This window comes from Canis aureus, chromosome 7 (assembly GCF_053574225.1).
Source record: "Canis aureus isolate CA01 chromosome 7, VMU_Caureus_v.1.0, whole genome shotgun sequence".
Classification (NCBI taxonomy): domain Eukaryota; kingdom Metazoa; phylum Chordata; class Mammalia; order Carnivora; family Canidae; genus Canis; species Canis aureus.
The window spans coordinates 58008002-58030742 of record NC_135617.1 but is presented as its reverse complement, the minus strand read 5'-3'; the positions used below and the strand labels follow the sequence as shown (position 1 = coordinate 58030742).

At 40.8% G+C, this 22741-nt stretch overlaps 1 protein-coding gene, 1 long non-coding RNA gene and 1 pseudogene across 2 annotated transcripts in view; all 3 read right to left on the bottom strand.

Moving 5' to 3' along the window:
• RCAN2 (regulator of calcineurin 2) overlaps window positions 1-22741 on the bottom strand; it is a 260301-nt gene that overhangs the window by 152114 nt on the left and 85446 nt on the right. The window lies entirely within an intron of this gene.
• The window catches only part of LOC144317430 (uncharacterized), a 40340-nt gene that overhangs the window by 2204 nt on the left and 15395 nt on the right, over window positions 1-22741 (bottom strand). The gene's annotated exons all lie outside the window — the stretch shown is intronic.
• Window positions 14044-19673, bottom strand: LOC144317882 (heat shock cognate 71 kDa protein pseudogene; annotated as a pseudogene).

Here is a 22741-nt window from a genome sequence, read left to right as displayed (position 1 = left end):
AAAGTCTCACAAAGGAAAGCTCAGTCCATACAGGAATTCTCCTCTTTTCTGTGGCCACAGTCCAGTGACTGAACTTCAGCCAAGGTCACTGCATCCTCTTCCTACCTGCTCATCTGGGATCAGAGGTGAGAGCATAGTGCTGTCCTATCCAAACTCTCCAGCACTCTGTATCTTATCTGGCAAAGTCATGTCTTCAAGGGCTTTCTTGGCTTCAACAACTACCCTACAAGCCCTCTGAGGCATTGGCTTATATTCTCTAACGCATGCTTTCCAGTTATTACATGCTCATGCAGGAAGCAATATAGTGAGATGGCTAAGGATAGGGTCTGTTGGGCATTAGACTGCCTCTCAATATTTAATTTACACTTTGGTTAATCCATTTAACTTTTCCAGGCTTGATTTGCACAACTGTAAACTGGGAATACTAGTAGCTCCTTTCTCATAATGTGACTGGAAGTATTAAATTACATCCTTTTTTAATATTTTATTTGTTTATTCACTAGAGACACACAGAGAAAGGCAGAGACACAGAGGGAAAAGCAGGCTTCCCACAGGAAGCCCAATGTGGGACTCAATCCCTGGACCCGGGATCCTGCCCTGAGCCGAAGGCAAACGCTCAACCACTGAGCACCCAGGCATCTCTTAATTACATTCTTTGTAATTAGACTGTAATTAGGTAACCTAGACTGCTACCTAGAACAATACCTCACATAGCAAGAGCCCCTGATCGAAATGTGGTGTCCATCTTCTAGCTACTACTTTCCAGCTTCAGTCGTGGAAACTACATTCAACTAAGCCCTGGAATCCTCAGGAAGCCATGGTGAGGCAGAAACCTTCCCCCTCTTTGTTTTTCTTTTTTTTTTTTTAGATTTTATTTTTATTATTTATTCGAGAGAGAGAGAGAGAGGCAGAGACACAGGCAGAGGGAGAGGCAGGCTCCATGCAGGAAGTCCGACAACGTAAGACTCCATCCCGGGACTCCAGGATCACACCCTGGACTGAAGGCGGGACTAAACTGCTGAGCCACCCAGGCCGCCCCCTTCCCCCTCTTTGAACCAAAGATCATAATACCCATAAGAAGGAAAGCAGTTCAATGTGTACTTTACTGAACTCAAGGAAGTCCAGGGGCACATTGTGCAAATGATGCAAACCCAGCAAAATAAACTCCAGGTGAGTTTAGAGACATCACACTGCCTATCTAGGGTGGTTCTATTAATAAAAGTGCTCTTGGGTGCATGATTTCATTTAAATACTGCTGTGGTCATCTTGTGTTTTTATAAGGTTCTTGTGTTTTTTAAGCAAAATAAGACCACAGAGAAAGTAGTCTAGAGTATCATGTCAAAATAAATTCTAATTGTAGATGAACAGAATAGCCTGTATATGGAAATGGAAGTGCAAACAGAAAGCAGATTTTTCATTACAATTGATTCCCTGGGAACAGGTCAGAAAAAAAAAAAAATAGCCTAAGAAAAATAAACCTCTCTCCTTGACAGGTTCACCATGAAGTTACTTCCTATGGCCTCTAGGTGGTGGACGTGGGCCTGGGGGTGGGTGGTAAATTGTTCACCCTTCAATAGCTACAGAGCTTGGTCTTCCAACCAGTCTTCAGTTTTACAAAGAATCTCCGATAAGCAATATCTGGTGCTAAATGCTCTGTGGGACAAAGGACAGAACCAACCTAAATCCTCTCTTCAAGAAGCTAATAGCCCTGTCTGAGAGAAACAAAGCTAGAGAAACAAAGCTAGAACTTGAACACAAAATAGAAAGTAACAAAAGTGGTGAGAATGGAGACAAAACACAGGAGGAGTTTATCTTAAACACCGGGAGAAGCAACCCGGGAAAGCTTCGTGGAGGAGGAGACGTTGGAAGTGTGCCTCGAAGAGAGGAGAGTTGGGAAGAGGTGACTGAGCAAAGAGGGGTGGCAAGGGAGGGCTACCTAGGAGTTAGACACAGCCTAGGCAAAGGCCTAAAGGTGGCCACTTTGCCACTTCCTCTTTCCCAGCCCGTATACCTTTGAAATGAAATAACTCTTCAACAACACCATTTCTTAAATCTTTCTTTTTGGACAAGGAAAGTTTGAGTCCCTTAAGGTCAGAAGCACAGTTCTAGACTGCTAGGTGTTCTTCACTCTCAATATGGTGTCTGAGTCCTGCCACTCAACGCAGACTTACTGAACATACATATGAATTAATGAATGGATGATGTTCTATAAGCTGTGCTGTGCAATATGATGGCTACTAGCCATTGATTTAAACTTAGAGTAATTAAAGTTAAATAAAATTTAAAAATTCAGTTCCTCTGTTGCACTAGCCACTTCTTAAAAGCTCAGTAGCCATGTGCGGCTAGTGACTACCTTCTTGGACAGTGTAGATAGAGAATGTCTCCATCACAGAAAATTCTATTGGTCCTACTACCTAGAAGGTAAGAATTATCTCAAATGTTTATTACTGAGTACAATTTTAACTGTCTCTATATTTGTTTTATGTTTCTCTCTCTCTCTTTCTCTCTCTCTCTCCTTTTCATCTACATGTACTGATCATTTTCTTGTTGGTCCCTCACTTCCCTACTCTGCTGTGGAGTCAGTATGGACCATTGGCTCCTACCATTCTTTCCCAGGCTCCCTAGACACTGGATACCTTAGCAGGAGACTGGGTGCAGTGGGAAGGGGAGGGTCTAGCTCCACACACTCCCCCAACCTCAGCTTTAGGAGGCATCTCTGGGAGTGGCTGCATTTTTCCATATTCTCAGCAGCTTCCTCAGAGGTTCCAGGACCTGCTGGTGGCCCTACTGCTGGGACTGTGGACACCACATCTTCTCCAAGGCCCTTCCTCTCTGCAAGTGCTACTAGAGTCCTGCTTTGTTCATTTCCAGTTTGTGTCATAGCTTCCTGTTCAGCTCCTCAGCGCTTCACACACCTTTCAACTCGTTGTCAGTATTAAATTCCTTCTATTGAACCATCTGCTGTGAGGTCTGTTTTCCTTCCTGGACACTGACCAATATATTACGGTTATCCAAGTATCACATTTGAAGACAAGCAGTTATCAGTGGAAAATTAGCAAATGTGAACTACCTTTGCAGACAAGAAGTAAACCCTGGAGGGACTACATTCCTGTATCTCAGTGCAATATAATTAGTATTAGTTATAGAGAAGACATTTTTATTATCCTAAAACCCACTGAATTTTTGTTAACTTTTATTGCCACTGTTCTATTTTCTAGAGGAGGTAACCGAGTCTCAAAGAGGCTATATAACTCATCCAATGACGTACAGATACAAAAAAAGTGAAACTCAAAGATAAGTCTGTCCCATGACACAGAACAAATGAGGCCCTGCACAAAAGTAATACATACTATGTGACTCCATTTATAGGAACTTCTAGAACAGGCAAAACTTATCGAGGGTGAAATAAGTCAAACAGTGCTTGCCTCTCGGTGATGGGGAGATTAACTGGGAAGTGATACAAGGGAGCTTTCTGGAAAAGTGGTTTCTTTGGTGAAAGGAGTATGGGGCACATAGTTGTATGTAGATTTGTCCAAATTTTATAGTTAAGATCTCATACTATGATTGTATGTAAATTTTACCTTGCAAATAAAACACTGAAAAAAAATCTAATCTCATGAAACATGAGGAGAGAGGGGAGTCATGGATCAAAGAATATTGGCAGAGTGCTGGTAATGGCTGAAGCTGGGTGACAGGACCCATCATACATGCTGTTTACTTTGTACGTGTTTGAAATTTTCCATAACAAAACATCATTAAAAACCATCCAAAGAATCTCTAGATTTCCCTGAGTTTGAGGCTCTAGCTTTTCCTACCAACCACTTTGCTCCAAAAACGTTTTAGGTCTACTCAAACGTGGGAGGACAATTCCAACCCAAGGAAAATACAGAAGAGAGGTTCAAGTCCACAAGTAGGGGAACTGGGCAACCAACCAGAGAAGCCTCAGCATCCTACGACATGCCAAGGAATTGCTTTCAATAGAAGAAGGACCGTTGCCCTACTCCAAATTTGCATCTTTTCTAACACCATAAATAATCCGCAGGCTGGAAAGGGTAGAGCATGACTGGTAGGAAAAAGGAGAAATGCAAAACATTTGAAAACCCACAAATGAGTCGAAATTCTAGAAGCAGAACATTTTGTAAGCAACTTTAGAGGAAAGTGAAAGAAAAAGAAAGAAAGAAAGAAAGAAAGAAAGAAAGAAAGAAAGAAAGAAAGAAAGAACGAACGAACACAAAAAGCCCAAAGACTAAGATCAGGCAAATACTAATTATTTAAAAGAACAAAAAATTTCAAAGGTTCCCCGTGCCCACAGGATGCAGTCTGAACTCCGCAGGAGGAAGGCAAGCCAGATTCTGTGCGAACTGCCAGGGCAGCTTCATCTCCAGTCTCTCCTGGCTCCTTCTCTGCACTCTGTTGAGCAAAAGTTTTGTAGCTATTTGCACTCAGCCTGCTGTGCAGCCTCCCCGGTTTTCCTCCTGCTGTTCCCTCTCACTAGAATGTTCTTCTTCTCTTTCTATTTATTATTTCAGACACAGCTTAGTAATTATTTCCCTCAGGAAGGGTCCCTAGAACCTCAGGTCCCCGCCGCGATGCTCCCACGGCACTAATGATAGTGAAACGATCTGCTCGGGTACCAGCCTCCGCTCCATCCTCAGCTTCTCCATGGCTCCATCCTGTGGATCCTACTTGCAGTACTGTGTTCAGGGTTTAGGGCTCTGCAGGTGCATATAACTATTCTGGAGCTGGTTGTCCTACATGGTGTGTGAATGCAAAGAAAATAAGGTAGTGGCTTTATAGCCTTCCTGAGGCTGCTTGGGACTCATCAATGCCCTCCACCTACTGTCTCCACTGAGTGCAAAAGCCCTCCTTCAATTAGGTTGCCATGTTCTGATGGAGGAATATTTCAAGTGAGTATTGAGATTGCCAAAGAGCCTCTATCACTAGCAGGTCACATGATTTTCGGGTGGAAGCTAAAGGGATGATGGCAAAATTCCTTTATCACATAATAAAAAGTGCTTTTTTCAAACATCCACCTCAATGATCCTTTACCTTACAAAATGATAAGAATAAAGAGAAATAATTGGGCACCTGGATGGCTTGTGGTTGAGCGTCTGCCTTCAGCTCAGGTTCTGATCCTGGGTCCCAGGATCCAGTCCTGCACTGGGATCCCACAGGGAGCCTGCTTCTCCCTTTGCCTGTGTTTCTGCCTCCCTCTCTCTGTCTCTCATGAATAAATAAAATCTTTTTAAAAAACAAAAAAATAAAGAGAAATAACACCATTATTCAAGCCCAAGTGAAACTGAAAATTGACCAGACCACTCTCTTTGAATGAATTCTGGTTAAAATATTTAAATGTTAAGTGTTTGCTAGATGTTACCAGCAAAACCATTGAAAGTGAGACACGGGAAAACCAGAAGGGTTTTCAAGGCAGTTGATGTCAAGAATGATCTTATTCAAGTGGAAGAATCTTGAAAAAAAAACTCAGGGTGGAGAGAAAAAACACAAATTCTGTGTCACTGACTGTAACATTGTGAAACTGTTCCAAGTCCCACCTGACAACTTTGTTCAAAACTGTTACTATTCTATAAATCACAGACAAAGGGAGCACCAAATATACTGTATGAACAGGACAATGTTTCCACTGTACTTGTGGTCCTTCTAGAACACTGATTCAAACCCTAGGGCCAAGGCTCTCTAAATAGAAAATCCAACCTTTTTACTTTGCTTTACATAAAACATAACTATAGGTAGGTTCTCTGTGGAATGTGACATTTGAAATTTTCCTATTCTCTTTTGAAGCTTTTTACATAATGCATTTATGTTTAGTTATTGATCTGTTATCATTAAAAATCCAACAAACCTAGGAATGGCCACATGAGTGCCATCTCTTTCCTTCTTCAGAGGGCAATCTGCTCTGTTCTTAGGGCCACATTTCAAATCTTGAGAGCAAGAGCTAACAAAACCACAGAGCTGGGCTAGATGACTGTAAAAGCTGGAGGATTCATAGCCCATTAAACTACCAATCACAAGAGTATTGATTGATGGAAGATGTCAACTCAGAGGACTGTAGCAGGTCAGTGAGATGACAATACAGAGTGTGCTTACTATGCTCACTGGTAACACAGAGGCAGAGACGAGGCAGGCTTTGAAGATGGGTGCTAATGTATAGTGGATTCTCAGGAATCACTGATTGAGTACATGAATGAACAAAAAAGAATCAAGATTCAAAAGTTTTCAATAGGCTTAAATTGTAGGTCAAAAATCCAGATGAAATATAAAGGGGATAAATGTTAAGCTTTGCCAAATGGTGGACATTTTACCTCACAGAAATAAATGCAATGAGGATTTAGGAGATATCTCAAATAGTAGCTGAATAGATAATCATATGATGTGATCTAAAAAATGTGGGCTTCAGCCATGTTATGAAGGTCAGAGCAGAAACAGAGCCCCTGGAGCTGGCCATGGCCAAGCCTCATGGTGCCCTGTCTTCAGAGTTAGGGAGACACTCCTAAAAGGAGCTCTGCTTAGGCTCTGCGGTGGTGCAAAGGCAAAGCACCAGTAAGAGTCTGAAAACTGTGTCCCCGGGAGACAACTCAGGGGACTGACCATTCTTAGTCTGGAAAAAAGACTTACTGGGGGCATGAAAGCTGACTTCAGCTATTTAAAATTTGAAGTGCCATCAAGTAGACGATGAACTAAATTATATTCTTAAACTGAGCAAGTATTATTAAATGTCTGTATTTACAAAGTCCTCATTTTACAAATATTGACTACTCATCACTTCCGTGCCAAGCACTGTCCTAGATACTGGGGAAAGGCCTCTGCCTTCATGAAGGTAACATTTAATGCATGACGGGTCAGACAGCCAATAAACAGAGAATAATTTCTAGAAGGATGAAAGTGTATGTGATGTGTGCTTCACAGATTTGCCTTTGAATCCAGTAGGATATGCTTATTCTTTGATTCTTTGTTGTTCCATTAAGGAAATAAACATAGACTGTAATTCAATAAAAGGAAGAAACTTCTTCCAACAGAGGATGGACTCTGTCAAAAAAGTAGGGAACTCTACCGTTGGAAACGTGAAAAACAAAATCTGCATTGCCATCTTTTAAGGCTGTTGTGGGGAAGTACTGAGGATGAGTTCAAAATGGATCAATGGTCCCAAAAGCTTTGGATTTCCTAGACCAGTACAATTGAAAACACAGCAGGTGCAATAGAAGATCACCAAGTTTTTTATATTTCTAAGTACATTAATAGAAACCCTACTATTATTAACACCTTCTCATTAAAGAAAGGTCATTTTTAAGGGCTTACAAAAAAAGAATGAAACAATATCAGAATAAAAAGCTCTCTAAATAAATTTGGTTATATTAAAGTTTCATAACATTGGGCTTACTTTTCTAATTTTGCAAAAGACCATCAAAAATCTCATTGTAAGACTAAAATAGTCCAGAGCCTAAAATTTGAAAACAGAATCATATGACCTTGAGATTCTTCCTAATAGTTGTCCAAGGAGTACGCACTACCAAAATTTAGTACATTTGTTTAAGTGTGGGGTTTTGGAGCTGGTGTCTGTGAATTTAAAGCCACGGCTCAAACTAGCTACAGGAAAATTACTTAAATTTCAGTTTCGACTCCTCTGACAATGGGGATAATAACATTACTGACTTGTGATGCCATAAGGATTTACTGAGGGGCGCTTGGGTGGCTCAGTTGGTTAGGTGTCTGCCTTCAGCTCAGGTCATGCTCCCAGGGTTCTGGGATTGAGCCCCAGGTCAGGTTCCCTGCTCAGTGGGGAGCCTGCTTCTTCCTCAGCCTGCTTATGCTTTCTCTCTCTTCCCCTCCCCCACTAAATAAATAAATAAATAAATAAATAAATAAATAAATATTCATTGAAATAATGCAAACAAAACACCCAGGAAAGTGAGTGGAATGTAGTAATCATTTAATAAAAATGCAGTGACTGCTCCTTTTTCTCAGGTCTTCTAACCCAAGGGAAATGGTGAGCTTAGGGGCATTTCTTACAGATAATGGGGTCAGTACACAGTATTTTCTAAATACTCCAATTTTGCATGAAGAAATATATTGTCTTAGGGCGCCTGGTTGGTTGAGCATCTGACTTGGGTTTCGACTCAGGTTATGATCTCAGGATCATGAGATTGAGCCCCAGGGCTGGCTCCACTCTGGGCATGGATTCTGCTTAGGATTCTCTCTCTCACTCTGCCCCCCTCCTCCCACCTCTCACCCACACTTTTGCCTGCACACTCTCTCCTAAAAAAAAAAAAAAAAAAATTAAAGAAGTAGATTGCTTTATTTGGCAGGTAATACTTGAACCTTGCCCCCATTGCCAGAGAAGTAGACAAGCATCATGGCTGGTTCCTAAAGGGATGGTTTTCTCTTCCTCCTCCACATTATTCATTTCCCTAAGCTCCTGCCTCTGCCTTCTGTTACCTACCTTCTCTGGCACTTACTGGCTTCTCCATAGAATGCCTGGCCCCTTATTACTTTTTTTCTTGCCTCTTGGAGCCTCTTTCACATTTTTTCTTTTTCTGCTTTATTTTAGTTTGTCTTTGTCTAGTCTGTGGTGATTGGTGGAGCTTCCCACATTCTCTCCATATTCTCTCTTTCACCTGCCTGTTTTCTCCCCAGTCTCCCAGTGGTACAGCTTCCCCTCACCTCTTCCCCACCCTGCCTGCTGCCACCCCCAGAATGGCCAATCTGTTAGCAAACTTTCAGAGTAAATCAACAAATCTTGCTCCATTTCTTTGGCAGGCAATGGAACATGTCTGAATGCTGTGGAAATGTGTAGGTTCTTAGGCCTGTGACTTCAAGTCTGAATGCTAAGTAATATGCAAGATGACTTACATGTTTGAAAGCTGAGCCACCAGTGAACTTTCCATGGCTCATGCTTTGTGACAGTGCCCTGCAGTGTCTATTCAAAAGGATGCACTGTTCTAACAATAGCTAATGCTTCTCTTGTTTGGTAAGGAAGTGATACTGCGTTGTTATTAACAGTGATCAGATTTAAGTCCTTGACAGGTGCTGAGCACCCTAGAATTCAAGAACTCTATTCGTCAGCAGCAGTAAATCTAGACAAAAAGGTGCCAAAATAAGGTCTTCATACACAGGTCTTAACCGAGAGACGTCAGTGGAGTGTCTATGATTTGGCATTTGCGTAAATTAAAATGTGCTGAATAAGGCCTGCATTACTTTTCATTAGTGCCTAATGCCAGTTCCACATTTATGACTTATTATTTCAAAATGTGGCTGGGCATGCTAGGAGAATAAAAGCATGGTGTGGTATAATTCTTGAACACAGTCCAATGGATAAAAAAAAACTGGTCCAAAAGTTAGGACACAGATTCAAGTTGGAGATTTCTCATTATAGACATGGTTACATATAACTGATTCTTCAAGATCTTCACAGAAAAGTGGAAGTTTCTCCCTGCCTGAGATACTGCTATGCTCTTTATTCATGCCCTCTATTTTTCTTTTCCTTTTAAATTTTTTATATAAAAAGTAAGTCACATGGGACCTTGTGGGATACTGTAAGACTTTTTGCTTTTAGCCTCAGTTAAATGGGAGCCAATGGAGTGTTGTGAGCAAAGGAGACAGAGGATCTGCTTTACCTTGTAAACAGCATCTTTCCCATTCCCGTGTGGGGATCAGAGCGAAAAGAAAGACTATTTAATAGGCAATTGCAGTGATTCAGGGAAGAGGTGATGGTGGCGTGGATCCACCAAGGCAGAAGCAGTGAAGACGGTGAAAATGGTAGGAATCCTTTATTTTGAAGGAGCAGTAAATGGGGGCGCCTGGGTGGCTCAGGCATCCAACTCTTGATTTTGGCTCAGGTCATGATCTCAGGGCTGTGAGATCGACCCCCACATCAGGCTCCATGCTCAGTACAGTCTGCTTAAGATTCTCTTTCTCCCTCTCTCTCTGCCCCTCCCCCTATGCACTCTCTCTGTCTCCCCTCCCCCCCAAAATGAATAAATAAATCTTAAAAGAAAAAAAACAGTAAGTGAATTCCTGGATAAACTGGTTGTGCCTTACAAGAAAAAGGGAAGAATCATGGGCGACTGTAAGAATTTTGGCCTGAATAACTAGAAGGAAGAGTTGCTATTTCCTGAGATGGGGAACACTTGAGAGAAGTTGCCAGGGGGTCATGATGTGCTGGTGGGATGCATCATGAAATTGGCTTTAGATATGTAAAGCTTGAGAGGCCTTGATGTAGGTAGGGATGCCAAGGAGCAGATTAAGATCCACGCTGGGATCTCAGAACAGAAATCCAGGTCAGATACATGTATTCAGGGGTCATCAGTGCATCCATGGTATTTAAACTGTGAGAAGGGAGAGTGCTAGGGAAAGAGGAAAGGTAGATCCAAGCCTGAGTCCTGAGCACTTAAACTTGAGGCTGAGGAAAGGAAGAAAAGTCAGTGAAGGAGCAAGCATAGGCCGCAGGTAAGGTACAATTCCAAGAACCAGACGGAAAAAATGTTGCAACAAGGAAGGATCAGCTGTGTTAAAGGCTGATCTCTTAAATACATTAAAAAACCCCACCCTATTTACATATGGAATCAGATTCTATTACTCCTCTCAAAATAAAATAATACATCTAACCTTAATTACACATTTCAAATCAAAATATCAAGGCTAATTCTTCAATACTCATATGCCAGACTATTTCAAACACCTTTAATAACACATAACTACAAATCAAATTGATGACAAGATGCATTCCTAAACTTAGCACAGAAGCATTAAGGCTACGGAGGTTGGCTCTGTTTCCTTCAGCATCTTCTGTGGGTTGTAAAGTTATTTTTTCAAATTTAGGAAGAAACACCCTACAGGGGGTGCCATGTTCCTTAGGTCAAAGATTCAGGACACTTATTTATCGTCAAACTTAGTAGCAAGACATGGGATCTGAGAACTGTGCTTCAAAGCTGATTCTGCCCAGATTCCAGATGAACAAGCTGGTTCCTTTCTAATTGTTTTGGTCTGTGTACTATGTCAGCAAGGGATCCTATGCCCAGTGCTTCTGGCTGGGGTTAGTTTCAGAGCTTGGCATATCATACATTTCCTAGAATATATTTCTAGTTATACCTTAGACCATTTTTCATCATAAGCTTATCTCAATGTTTTATCACCTAATTTCGGTAGAAGACATTCTGCACCTTTAACCAAGTTGTGGCCAGTTTCTTTTCCCTCTCAATTAGATTCACCTAATGTCTTTGTTCCCTGATTGAATTCCACATTCTTTCCCTGTCTTTCTTCCTGGATCTTGGCCATAGTTTTAGAATCACTTTTATTAACAAGAGAAGATTAAATTTAAGGTCTATGGAAGCAGGAGAACTAAGCACAGATTGAATTTTTTTATTCCAGAGAGTAACACTGAGGGTTACTGGTGCAGGGTTTGTCAAAATGGTGTTCAGAATTATAAACAATGCACAGCTTACTCTTATTTAGCTGTGAGGACACCACACAAAAGGGCTACCAACTCAGGGATGTGGGCCAGAAGAACCATAAAGGTAAGTCAATAATGCCTCACTCATTCAAAAGACATTTATCTGGCACCTTGACATGGAGTCAATACCTGTGTCCCCCCAAAATTCATGTTTTGAAAGCATACCCTCAATGGGATAGTATGAGGAGGTGGGGTCTTTGGGAAGTAATTAGGTCAAGAGGGTGGAGCCCTCATGAATGGGATTAGTGTCCTTTTAAGGAGAGACACGAGACCTTACTCCATCTCTCTGCTCTCCACCATGTGAGGACACAGCAAGAGTTTGGCCATCTGCAAACCAAGAAGGGGGTCCTCACCAGACTCTGGATGTACCAGCATCTTGGTCTTGGGCTTCCCAGCCTCTAGAACTTTCCGAAATACTTTGTTGTTTAAGCCATCCAGTCTGTGCTATTTTGTTATAGCAGCCAGAGCTGACTAAGACACACCCACCGTCGGCTTGGCACTGTGGACTAGGTGTCAGGCAGGGCTGAGATGCTGGGTGTCCACTGGCATGGCCCAGTTGATAATTTACAGCTGGTATCTATTCTGATTGGTCAGTCATTGTTCTATATGGGCCGTTACATGTAATGAATATCATCCATGATGCTAGAGATACTAAAGGGAATAGGATACCTTTCTATCTTTTAGGGATTTTTTGTTTGTTTTAATGATTTCCAAGAGATAGCTCCCCTTTCTGATCTCAGTTACAGCAACCTTTATGGTCAAATGGTCAACAGTAACCTAGGGTATACTTGCTAGGCTTGTTGAAGTTAACTGCATTTAACCACAAATGCCCTAGTACGACTTCATTTATGTAATATTCTAAAACTGACAAAATTATAGAGATGGGAAACAGATCAGTGGCTCCCAGGGTTTTGGGGTCAGGCCAGAAAGGATCATCCAGAGGAGTTCTCATGCAGTGATGGAACAGTACTCTATAGAGCTCATGGTGGGTATACAAATCTCCACATGTGAGAACCTTTCATAGAACTACACACACACACACAGAGTGAATATATGTAAAATTGCCGAGAGCTGAGTGAATTCTGTAGACTAGTTAATAGTATAATCCCAATGTCAATTTCTTGGTTTTGATAAAGCACGTTGGTTAAGTACAACGTTATCTTTGGGGAAAGCTGGAGAAAGGGTACATGGGATCTCTCAGTACTATTTTTGTAACTTACGAGTCCACAATAATTTTTTTTAAAAAAAGGTAAGGAAAAAAATCATGTTTTCATTCATTAAAGACAATAATAATAGACTTTTTATCTGTAAATAAATTTATGTCCTATGATATTAGAAAGTTTCCATTTTAAGTCACTCTTCTGTCCCCAAACAAGTAGCTTTTGATGATCACCTAAGCCATGCATCCTCAACCAGCAATGAGTTATTAATGCCACATCTTTATTTACATAACTTCTTTGTTCATAAAATTAGTATGTGCACAAATCTTTTAAATTTTGCATTCTCTTTTATATAGAGTTTCTAATACTAGGAAAATATCCTACAAGTAAACAGGCTCATTATTTATGTACTACAAAACTTAGGAATAAGCACATTTATCACAGCATAGTTTATGATGGCAGAAAATTGGAAACAATCTAAATATTCAATTAAGAACATTTTGACAGACACCCAGAATTGACAAATTGAAGCCAATCAAAATGTTATTGTAGAAGAATACTTAGTAATCTGGAAGGCTGTCCTCAGTGTTTTGCTAAGTGAAAAAAGTTCTTAAATAGGGTATAGAACAATATGTATGCACATGTATTTGCATAGGGAACAAAAGATATTTAAATGTTAATAGTGGTTTTTCTCTGTGTGATGGATTACAATGGTTATTTTTTTGAATTATTTCCATTTTCTAAAATGTCAACAGTGAATATTTATTACTTTTGTAATAAATATAAAATTTAAAAAATAATGCATATATTAAATCTAGCTCTGTATAGATAGACTAGTGTTTCTAAACTGTGGTGAGTGGCTGGAGTTCCACAAATTTATTCAAAGTGGTCCATGACTACCACTTAGGAGAATGTTTATTTAATTTGCTGTTTTAATTAAGATGACAACCTTAACATAATAATATAGACATATTCTGGATTATCTGGATGGTCATGGTATATCAAAGATGACCAGTACCCATATTTGCATTTATTTTTATGTCTGCAAGGTGGACAAGTACTACTACTCTAATTCTCACTGATTAATGAGAAAAGAAACCAAGTCAAATATACAGGTGATGTATTTGTAACTGGTAAAGGCCACAGCCCACTGCACAGATTAGGGTTTGCAGAATTTCCAATAGAGAAAGTCCTGGAGAATACCAGACATGCCAAACTCAAAAAAGAATGTGTGTCAGCATTCAGTGCCCAATTCACAATGCCATCAGTGATTAAACTGTAGCAAAGAGTATCATCAGTCACACTAAATTAACCAGTGTTTTACAGACATTGTTTTTAGTTTTTATTGTATTTAATGTTTTGGTCTATGTGAAAGCAATAGGGATTCTGTGCCTATTTGTTTTGTTTGTTTTGTTTTTTGGTGCCAATTTTAAATACAGTTTTACTTAAGACATGGCACTTTCCACTTATAATACAGTAACTTATAAAATGAAATGTTTATTTCCTTTCCCTGCACACATATTTCATATTCAAGTATCAAGAGTGCCCTGTTTATTTACTATAGCAGCTTGACTTTAAAATTGCCGTGGAATTCACTAAAAAATTGGGTCCTTCAAATGTTTTGTGTGGAAAAAAGCTCGACCTATTCTCAGGTTGGCTTAACCAACCTCTTCATTGGTGAGCTTGGAGGAGGTACCACCAGATGGAGGGGCTCCACCATCAGGAAGTCCCCGGGCATTCCCCCTGGCATGCTTCTTGTCCTCCGGTACAACTTGGGAATGATGGGGTTGCACACTTTCTCCAGTTCTTTCTGCTGATGTTCAAATTCTTCCTTCCCTGCAGTCTGGTTCTTATCAAGGCCGTTGCTGACATGATTTATCAAGAATCTTCTGTTTGTCCTCATGTGCCCTGAAGCTTTTATCTTCAACGGTGGCTTTCATGTTGTCTGTGTAAGATTCAAGCAAATTCTTGGAGGTTGTCATCCTTGGTTATGGCACCCTCACCATCATAATCCTGAATGAGCACACCAGGCTGGCTGTCAGAATAGGTAGTGATGGTCTGCATCTGTTTGGTAGGAATGGTAGTATCGCACTTGATGAGGACCATCATGACTCCTCCAGCAGTTTCAAAGCCAAGAGAAAGAGGAGTGACATCCAATAGCAGTGAATCCTGAACATTTTCAGATTTGTCTCCAGAAAGGATAGCTATCTTGACAGCTGTGCCATAAGCAACAGCCTCATCAGGGCTTATGCTCTAATGCAGTTCCTTTCCATTGAAGAAGTCTGGCAGAAGTTTCTGAATCTTGGGGTATGGGTAGAACCACCTGCAAGGACAATATCATGGATCTGAGGCTTGTATAGCTTGGCATCCCAAAGGGCTTTCTCTATAGGGTCCAGAGTGCCATGGAATAGGTCAGCATTTAATTCTTCAAGTTGGGGACAAGTCATAGAGGTATGGAAGTCAATTCCTTCATACAGAAAAAAAAATTCCTTCATACAAAGAATCAATCTTAATACTGGCCTGGATGCTGGAAGAAAGTGTATGCTTAGCACGTTTGCAAGCAGTCTGGAGGTGACGGACTGTCCTCTTGTTCTCATGGATGTCCTTCTTACATTTGCGTTTGAACTCTGCAATAAAACGGTTGACTATTTGGTTGTCAAAGTCTTCTCCACCTAAGTGAGTGTCTCCAGCTGTAGATTTGACCTCAAAGATCCCATTTTCAATAGTGGGGACTGAGACATCAAAAGTGCCACCTCCTAAGTCAAAGATTAGCACATTTCTTTCAGTTCCAACCTTTTTGTCTATGCCATAAGCAAACAGCAGTAGCAGTTTGGCTCATTGATGATGCTAGGTATACTGAGACAAGCAATAACTCTAGCATCTTCGGTAACCTGATGCTGAGAGTTGTTAAAGCAAGTGGGCAGTGTGACAACTGCATTGGTAACAGTCTTCCCACATATACTTCTGCGATTTCCTTCATCATTGTCAAAACCATAGAGGACATCTCCTCTGGATAAAACGGTTTCTCCCTTGTATTCTACTTAGAACTAGGGCCTACCAGCCTCATTTGCCACCAGGAAGGGCCGATGCTTCATATCAAACTTGACAACAGCATCGTTGAATCTTTGTCCAATCAGGCATTTCATCAAAAACTGTGTTGGTGGGGTTCACTGAAACTTGATTCTTTGCAGCATTGCTGATCAATCATTCGGTGTCAGTAAAGGCAACATAACTTGGGGTAGTTCCATTTCCCCAATCATTAGCAATTATTACCACTTCTATGCTTGAAGACACCCACACAAGAGTAGCTTCTAGAGAGCCAGCAGGGCCTTTGATGAGATCCGGTGTCTATTGAGTTTTGTGTTGTATTCACTTAAGTAGCATATTGTGAAAAATAATATTCAAATCTAGAAAAATCTTTTTTCCTTTTTGAAGTATCTGCACACTATTCAGGTTTGATAGGCACTGTTCTAGAACCAAATGTGCTCCCCATTCATGCACACAGCACCTTTATTTTTTTTTTAAGATGTTATTTATTATTCATGAGGGACACACAGAGAGAGGCAGAGACAGGCAGAAGGACACGCAGATTCCCTGAGGGGAGCCTGATGCGGGACTAGATCCCAGGATCCCGGGATCACACCCTGAGCCAAAGGCAGACACTCAACCACTGAGTCACCCAGGCACCCCCACACAGCACCTTAAGAAGCTACATTAAAAAAAAAAAAAGAAGAAGCTACATTAATAAACTCAGGGTGCTAAGATGTCACTTGATCTTGTGCACTGACCCTCCTAACATCATGTCACTAACAGAGTAGATCCAGTTCCAAAAATTGGCTGCTGTATTATTTGGAACCTCAAATACATGCTTCTTCATAAAAATTATATTAAAAACCATGTTAGGATCTCAGATCAGTTGACCAAAGCCCGTATAATATAAAATGTTCTTGGACCAGGAAGAATTGATGTGTCCTGGGGTATATTTTACTGTATCCCAAAGATTTTGAACGGTTGTATCTTCATTCTCATTAGTTTCCATGAATCTTTTTAATTCTTCCCTAATTTCCTGGTTGACCCTTTCATCTTTTAGCAGGATGGTCCTTAACCTCCATGTGTTCGAAATCCTTCCAAACTTCTTCCTGTGATTTAGTTCTAATTTCAAAGCATTATGGTCTGAAAATATACAGGGGATGATCCCAATCTTTTGGTATTCGTTAAGACCTGATTTGTGACCCAGTATGTGGTCTATTCTGGAGAAAGTTCCATGTGCACTTGAGAAGAATGTGTATTCAGTTGCGTTTGGATGTAAAGTTCTGTAAATATCTGTGAAATCCATCTGGTCCAGTGTATCATTTAAAGTTCTTGTTTCTTTGGAGATGTTGTTTGCTTAGAAGATCTGTCGATTGTAGAAAGCACTGTGTTCAAGTCACCAAGTATAAGTGTATTATTATCTAAGTATGTCTTAACTTTGGTTATTGATTGATATACTTGGCAGCTCCCACATTCGGGGCATAAATATTGATGATTGCCAGGTCCTCTTGTTGGATAGATCCTTTAAGTATGATATAGTGTCCCTCTTCATCTCTTACTACAATCTTTGGTATAAACTTTAATTTATCTGATATAAGGATGGCTACCCCTGCTTTCTTTTGAGGACCATTTGAATGGTAAATGGTTCTCCAACCTTTTATTTTCAGGCTGTAGGTGTCCTTCTGTCTAAAATGAGTCTCTTGTAGACAGCAGATAGATAGGTCTTGCTTTTTTTATCCAGTCTGAAACTCTGCGCCTTTTGATGGGGTCATTAAGCCCATTCATGTTCGGTGTTACTATTGAAAGATATGAATTTAGTGTCATCATGATACCTATTCAGTCTGGGGTATATTTTTAAAATCCAAGTTTTTCCTTCCTTATTCACAAGACCAGGAAACACTTTATGGTACAGGTTTTGGAGCTGTCCTTATCTTCTGCTTCATTCTAACCCTACCTCTTTCCCAAATCTAGTAACTCTTCCTGTTAAAAGTATCCCCTGCTGCAAAACAAGAGCTCTCATACATTCATATAACTGCCCAGTTTACAAACAGCTTCACACCACCTGTCTTACTAACTCCTAATATCACAGCAGCTTGATAAATAAGCATTAAAAATTCTCATTTTGTAGATATCAAAACTAAGTTTCAGAGAGGTTAAGTGGCTCTCCCAGGGTCAAATAGCTAGTAAGAAAACAGATGTAGAAGCACTTGATTCCAAGAACCTGAGTTTTCTCCTCCCATTCTCAATAATAGCTCACAACTATTTTTCTTTCTTAGGTCATTAGGAGGAAAAATGTTTAATTAACAAAACTTGCTTCAAATGACTAATAGACCTAGCTCCCTGAGATATTTGCATTTTCAAAGCAGAGTGCCAGGCTACCCAAATCTATAACATGGAGATCAGCAGGAAAGGTGTACTCATTTCCTAGAGTTGCAAATTAGCACAAATTCAGTGACTTAAAACAACATAAATGCATTCTCTCACAGTTCTGGAAGCTAGGGGTTTGACATCAAGGTGTTGGTAGGGCTGGTTCCTTCTGGAGGCTCCAGGGGACAGTCCCCTTCTGAACCTCTATCCTAGCTCCTGTGGCTGCTGGCCATCCCTTGGTGTGTGTTGGCTTGTAGACTCATTGCTCCAATCCCTGCCACCATGTTCACATCACCTTCTGTCTGTGTTTCTCCCCCTCTCCTTTCCTCTCCTCTTCTCAGGACACTTGTCATTGGACTTGCAGCCCACGCTAGTCCGGGATGATCTTATCTTGAGATTTTTAACTTAATTATATTTGCAAAGCCCTTTTCCCAAATAAAGACCCATTCACAGGTTCCAAATGGACTTATCTTTGGGGGAGGGGCACAATTCAAACCATGACACAAGGCTCAGTGCAAAGTGAACTTTCTCGTTTGTGGAACACCAGAGACAACTCAGCAATCCTATATACCACCCATTATCTCCTAGCCAAAAACAAACATCCTTCATCTGGAAATTTCCTCCAGGCTCTGAATTTCACCTCTGGTTTCTACTTCTAGTCTTTGGTTTCCCATGCTTCTGTATTCTGCCTAAAACTGAAATTTCCCCGCTTCCTTACCCATTCATATGATCACCTCCACTAGGAGGGCAGCCTGGTTTTCACTGATTTCTCAACCTGGCATGGTCTTCCACTGTCGTTGGCATTTGCTAAAGCCCACTGGGTCCAGGCTTTCTGGAAAGCTCATTCCCCACCGTCTCTTACCCTCAACTACCATTTGTCTTAGGCCAGAATGCTAACACTGGGGAGACATGACTGGTTATTCTTAGAGGTGAAGGCAGCCTGGCCCTGCCTAGGAGTCAGTCTCTCTCATTAGTTCCTGACAGTTGATGCTTTTCATTGCTTCTTTCTCTTACCGATGCCCTCACATCAGCCATCTCCTCCTGTGGCCCGGAAACCCCAGGGTTTCTTCTACGTTCCACTGCAAGTAGGGGGGACCTGGCCCAGGGCTCCCATGGCCACTATCTCATAGCAGTGGGGGAAGTAAGGCAGTACTGGCTGTTTTCAAGGGAAAAAAAATGACCAATATGTGTAAGAGAAGAAGGGTTTCCTTTTGTCTCAGACCCTATTCTCTATGGGCCGATGGTGCTTCTTGAAATATATCCTCCACTGACCACCCGATGAGAAACATTCATAATTGTTAAACATCCACCTTTCTGAGCCAGATCCTAGGCCACCATAACAGAACCTCTGGGAAAGGACAGAGAACTCTGTTTTTTAGCAAGTTTCCTAGGAGTTCTCCTACACACTAGATTCTGAGAACTGTCACCCAGTATAATCAGAAGTCCAAAGCACAGCCATGCTTCCTGGTATTTAATTAGGCACCTTCTGTTCCTTCACTGAGCCATTCTTACAGCACAACATTGCCCACAGGTTCAGATCACACCCTCATGACTCTAGAATGACCTTGTCTCCTCCATTCTTCCCACTTGGGCAGGAAGCAGCCCACAGGCTTCTCTCTTTCTGCTTCATTTTTGGGGAATCCGCTGCCCATCCCTGCTACTGGGCCATTGCCAGCGTTCCCCAGGGTGTCCTTACACATTGAATTTTGGAAAAGGGGTTGAGATTCAGGTGCCTTTCCCTATGAGCTCTAAATATCAGAGGTATTAAGAAGTGCAGAGGGAAAAAAAGCACCACGAAAGATCCCCCAAAGCATTCCCCAGGGGAAGGTGTGCCTGCTTAACTCCGATTTGTGTCACGCAGGAGGCTGGCCTGTGATGCCCCCAGTCTCAGGGTGATCAGATGAGTTTCAAAGTCACTTGTGAACTGTGCAAGCAGAAGTAGCGGGTGTCAAGTTCATTTCTGTCCTGACATTCCCCTGAAGCTTTCCAAATCCTCCACAATCATTAGCACATCTTCAGTTACATGGCAAGCTGCTTTAACTGTAAATGTAAATATAGAAATTCATTGGGCAAGAAAATACTAACAGTAAAATCAGATGTCTTTCTTCTATTCCCAGGAGAGCCCCAGAAAGGCAAGACGCTTGAGCCTTCACCTGTATAATGAGATGGAGACAAACATTTCCCATCTAGCCCCTGGAATTGGAGGTTTCCAAAAGGCAGAGCAGAGGCTCCAGCAGACGGCTTTGTGAGCTGGGCAGAAGGCAGAGCCGGCTGCCTGTGTAGGGTCCAGACAGCAGCAGCAATCACACAGCATGTCTGGGAATGTGTACAGAGGCACATACAACTATATACATACATAAGAAAGCTCTTAAAAACAGCGCTCGTTATTTGGGAAAATAGGTAATGTTGCCACTAACATAGTAGGAATGAATGAATGCACCTGAAAAGCTCAAGTAGCAGAAGTTTGAGTACAAAACTCAAAAAAGCTGGATTCAGCTTACTAACCAGCATGTGGTTACCAAGCACTTATTATGTGCTAAGAAAATATTTTACATGTGTGTTGTGTGTCTAGGGGTGTGTGTGTGAGAGAGAGAGAGAGAAAGAGAGAGAGAGAGATGATAAAAAATAAATCTGCAAGCCCTAGCTGCTGTGTAGTTCTGACCTTGGATGTTCAGCTTTTCCAAGGCCTGCTGGCTATATTCTGGGATGTACCATCAAAGTGTAGAATCTAGAATATATTTTTCATTCCTATCTACCCTTATCTGATTCCACACTATTTCAAATAGATCTTCATACAAAGTGAGTTACTAACAGTAGCAAAAATTTTGCATGCACAAAAAAGTTTACAAAAAACTCCGAAGATAATTGTATACTACTGCACAGAGAGCAAGTGTTCTGGGCCTCTGGAGTGAGGCATTTGTGTTTTGGGGAGGGGCATGAGGGGGAGTGGTAGAAGCTCAGAGGAGTTGTTTTGAAAGAGAGATGTGATTACTCTTTTGATCACAGACCATGATGCTTGAAATATTAATCTTTATAATATCATAACCACTAAGTATATCTAAGATGCTATATAAAGATAATTTGTTATAAAGTAAGTACTTAAGTATATTTTTATGTTATTCGGGATCTGCTTATTAAGGCTATTCTTGGGACCCTACTCTTGTCAACATTTACCCTCCAGCCAGGTCTGGAATACTTTACTAGCTATATATCCAATTCTTAAGTATGAGTTGGAATAAAAATTGTTCTAGAAATTTAATAGAATCCATAAAATAAGAATACTTTTAATACAGTTTAGAGAAGTAGTCCTTTGGCATACACCAAATACATTGATTTTGAACCTAACAATTCCTTTCTAAGTGTAATTGAAACAAATTGTTAGATGTTAAATGTGGCAAAAATGGAAAAAAAAAAAGCCAGCTTGATAGTTAAATGGAAGGCAGGGTCTAGGAAATCTGAATTATATGACACTAGGTGAACTGCTCACCACATTGCCATATCAACTTCCCCTTAGAAAGCTGTAGAAAAAAAAACCCCATATAACCCCTGTAAGACTATACCACTGTTCTCATTTCCTTTTCCACATGCCAGGATAAAAAATACTTCCCCAAATTCTGAGCAATTCTTCTAAAGAAAACCAGTTATGATCTCATGAATGTATTGCAAAAAATTAAGCAATAGTTGGATGCAACCTACTTTATGATGAAAGATGGCAAATAAAGTTAATCTGCAAAGATCCACACTACCATCTTATAACAGGCTTAGCAAATTTGGATGTGAAGGTCTCCATGTACATTCAATGTAAAAAAAAAATAGTTATATTATTTAATTTTCTCAAATAAAGCCATTGCTCCAAATGTCGTTTCATTCTAGCAGATATTTTTTTAAAAATATTTTTTTTATTTATTTATTGATGAGAGACACAGAGAGGGAGAGGCAGAGACACAGGCAGAGGGAGAAGCAGACTCCATGCAGGGAGCCCAATGTGGGACTCGATCCCAGGTCTCCAGGATCAGGCCCTGGGCCGAAGGCGGCGCTAAACTGCTGAGCCACCCGGGCTGCCCCTCACTCTAGCAGATATTTTTTGGTCTGTTCTCATTTTTCTCTTAGGCTGCAGATGTGCCTATCAAAGCCATAAACCTTTAGACCAGTCCACACTGACCACTCAGCCTTTATAGGCATTAAGGATTTTGATAGGAGACCAGGGACAGCTGTTTGAGGTTTACAGCAATTTGAAACAAATGTTTCTGTCCACTCTTTTTGTTAATGTTTACAAAGGACACAAGAGAGAAACAGGTCTTGGAGCTCTGATTTTAGTAAACCCTTTGCTTTAACATAAGGCGTCTGTGAACACTTTGAAAGACATATTTTACAGTTTTCGAGGCTACTTCCTTGAATGGCTTGGCTACAAATTATCAGAGAACTTTTAATAGCACTTTAATCCCTTCCACTTTATGCTATCTTCTCATTGTTTTATGTTTCAAAAAACTAGAAGAGTAGCTGATGATTTCTCTGAAATAAAAATCACAGTACTTCATCTGGAACCTAGGTATACAATTAGGTGCCGGGGCATTCAGTAACAAATATCCAAAAACTAGGTCCTATGACCTAGGATACAGGTGACAGATACGGGTCTTCACTGTCTGATACAGGTGACAGAAATCTCTAATATTGACCCTAAAACTTCCAAGTCTGAGGTCCTAGAGCATGGAACTGAGAC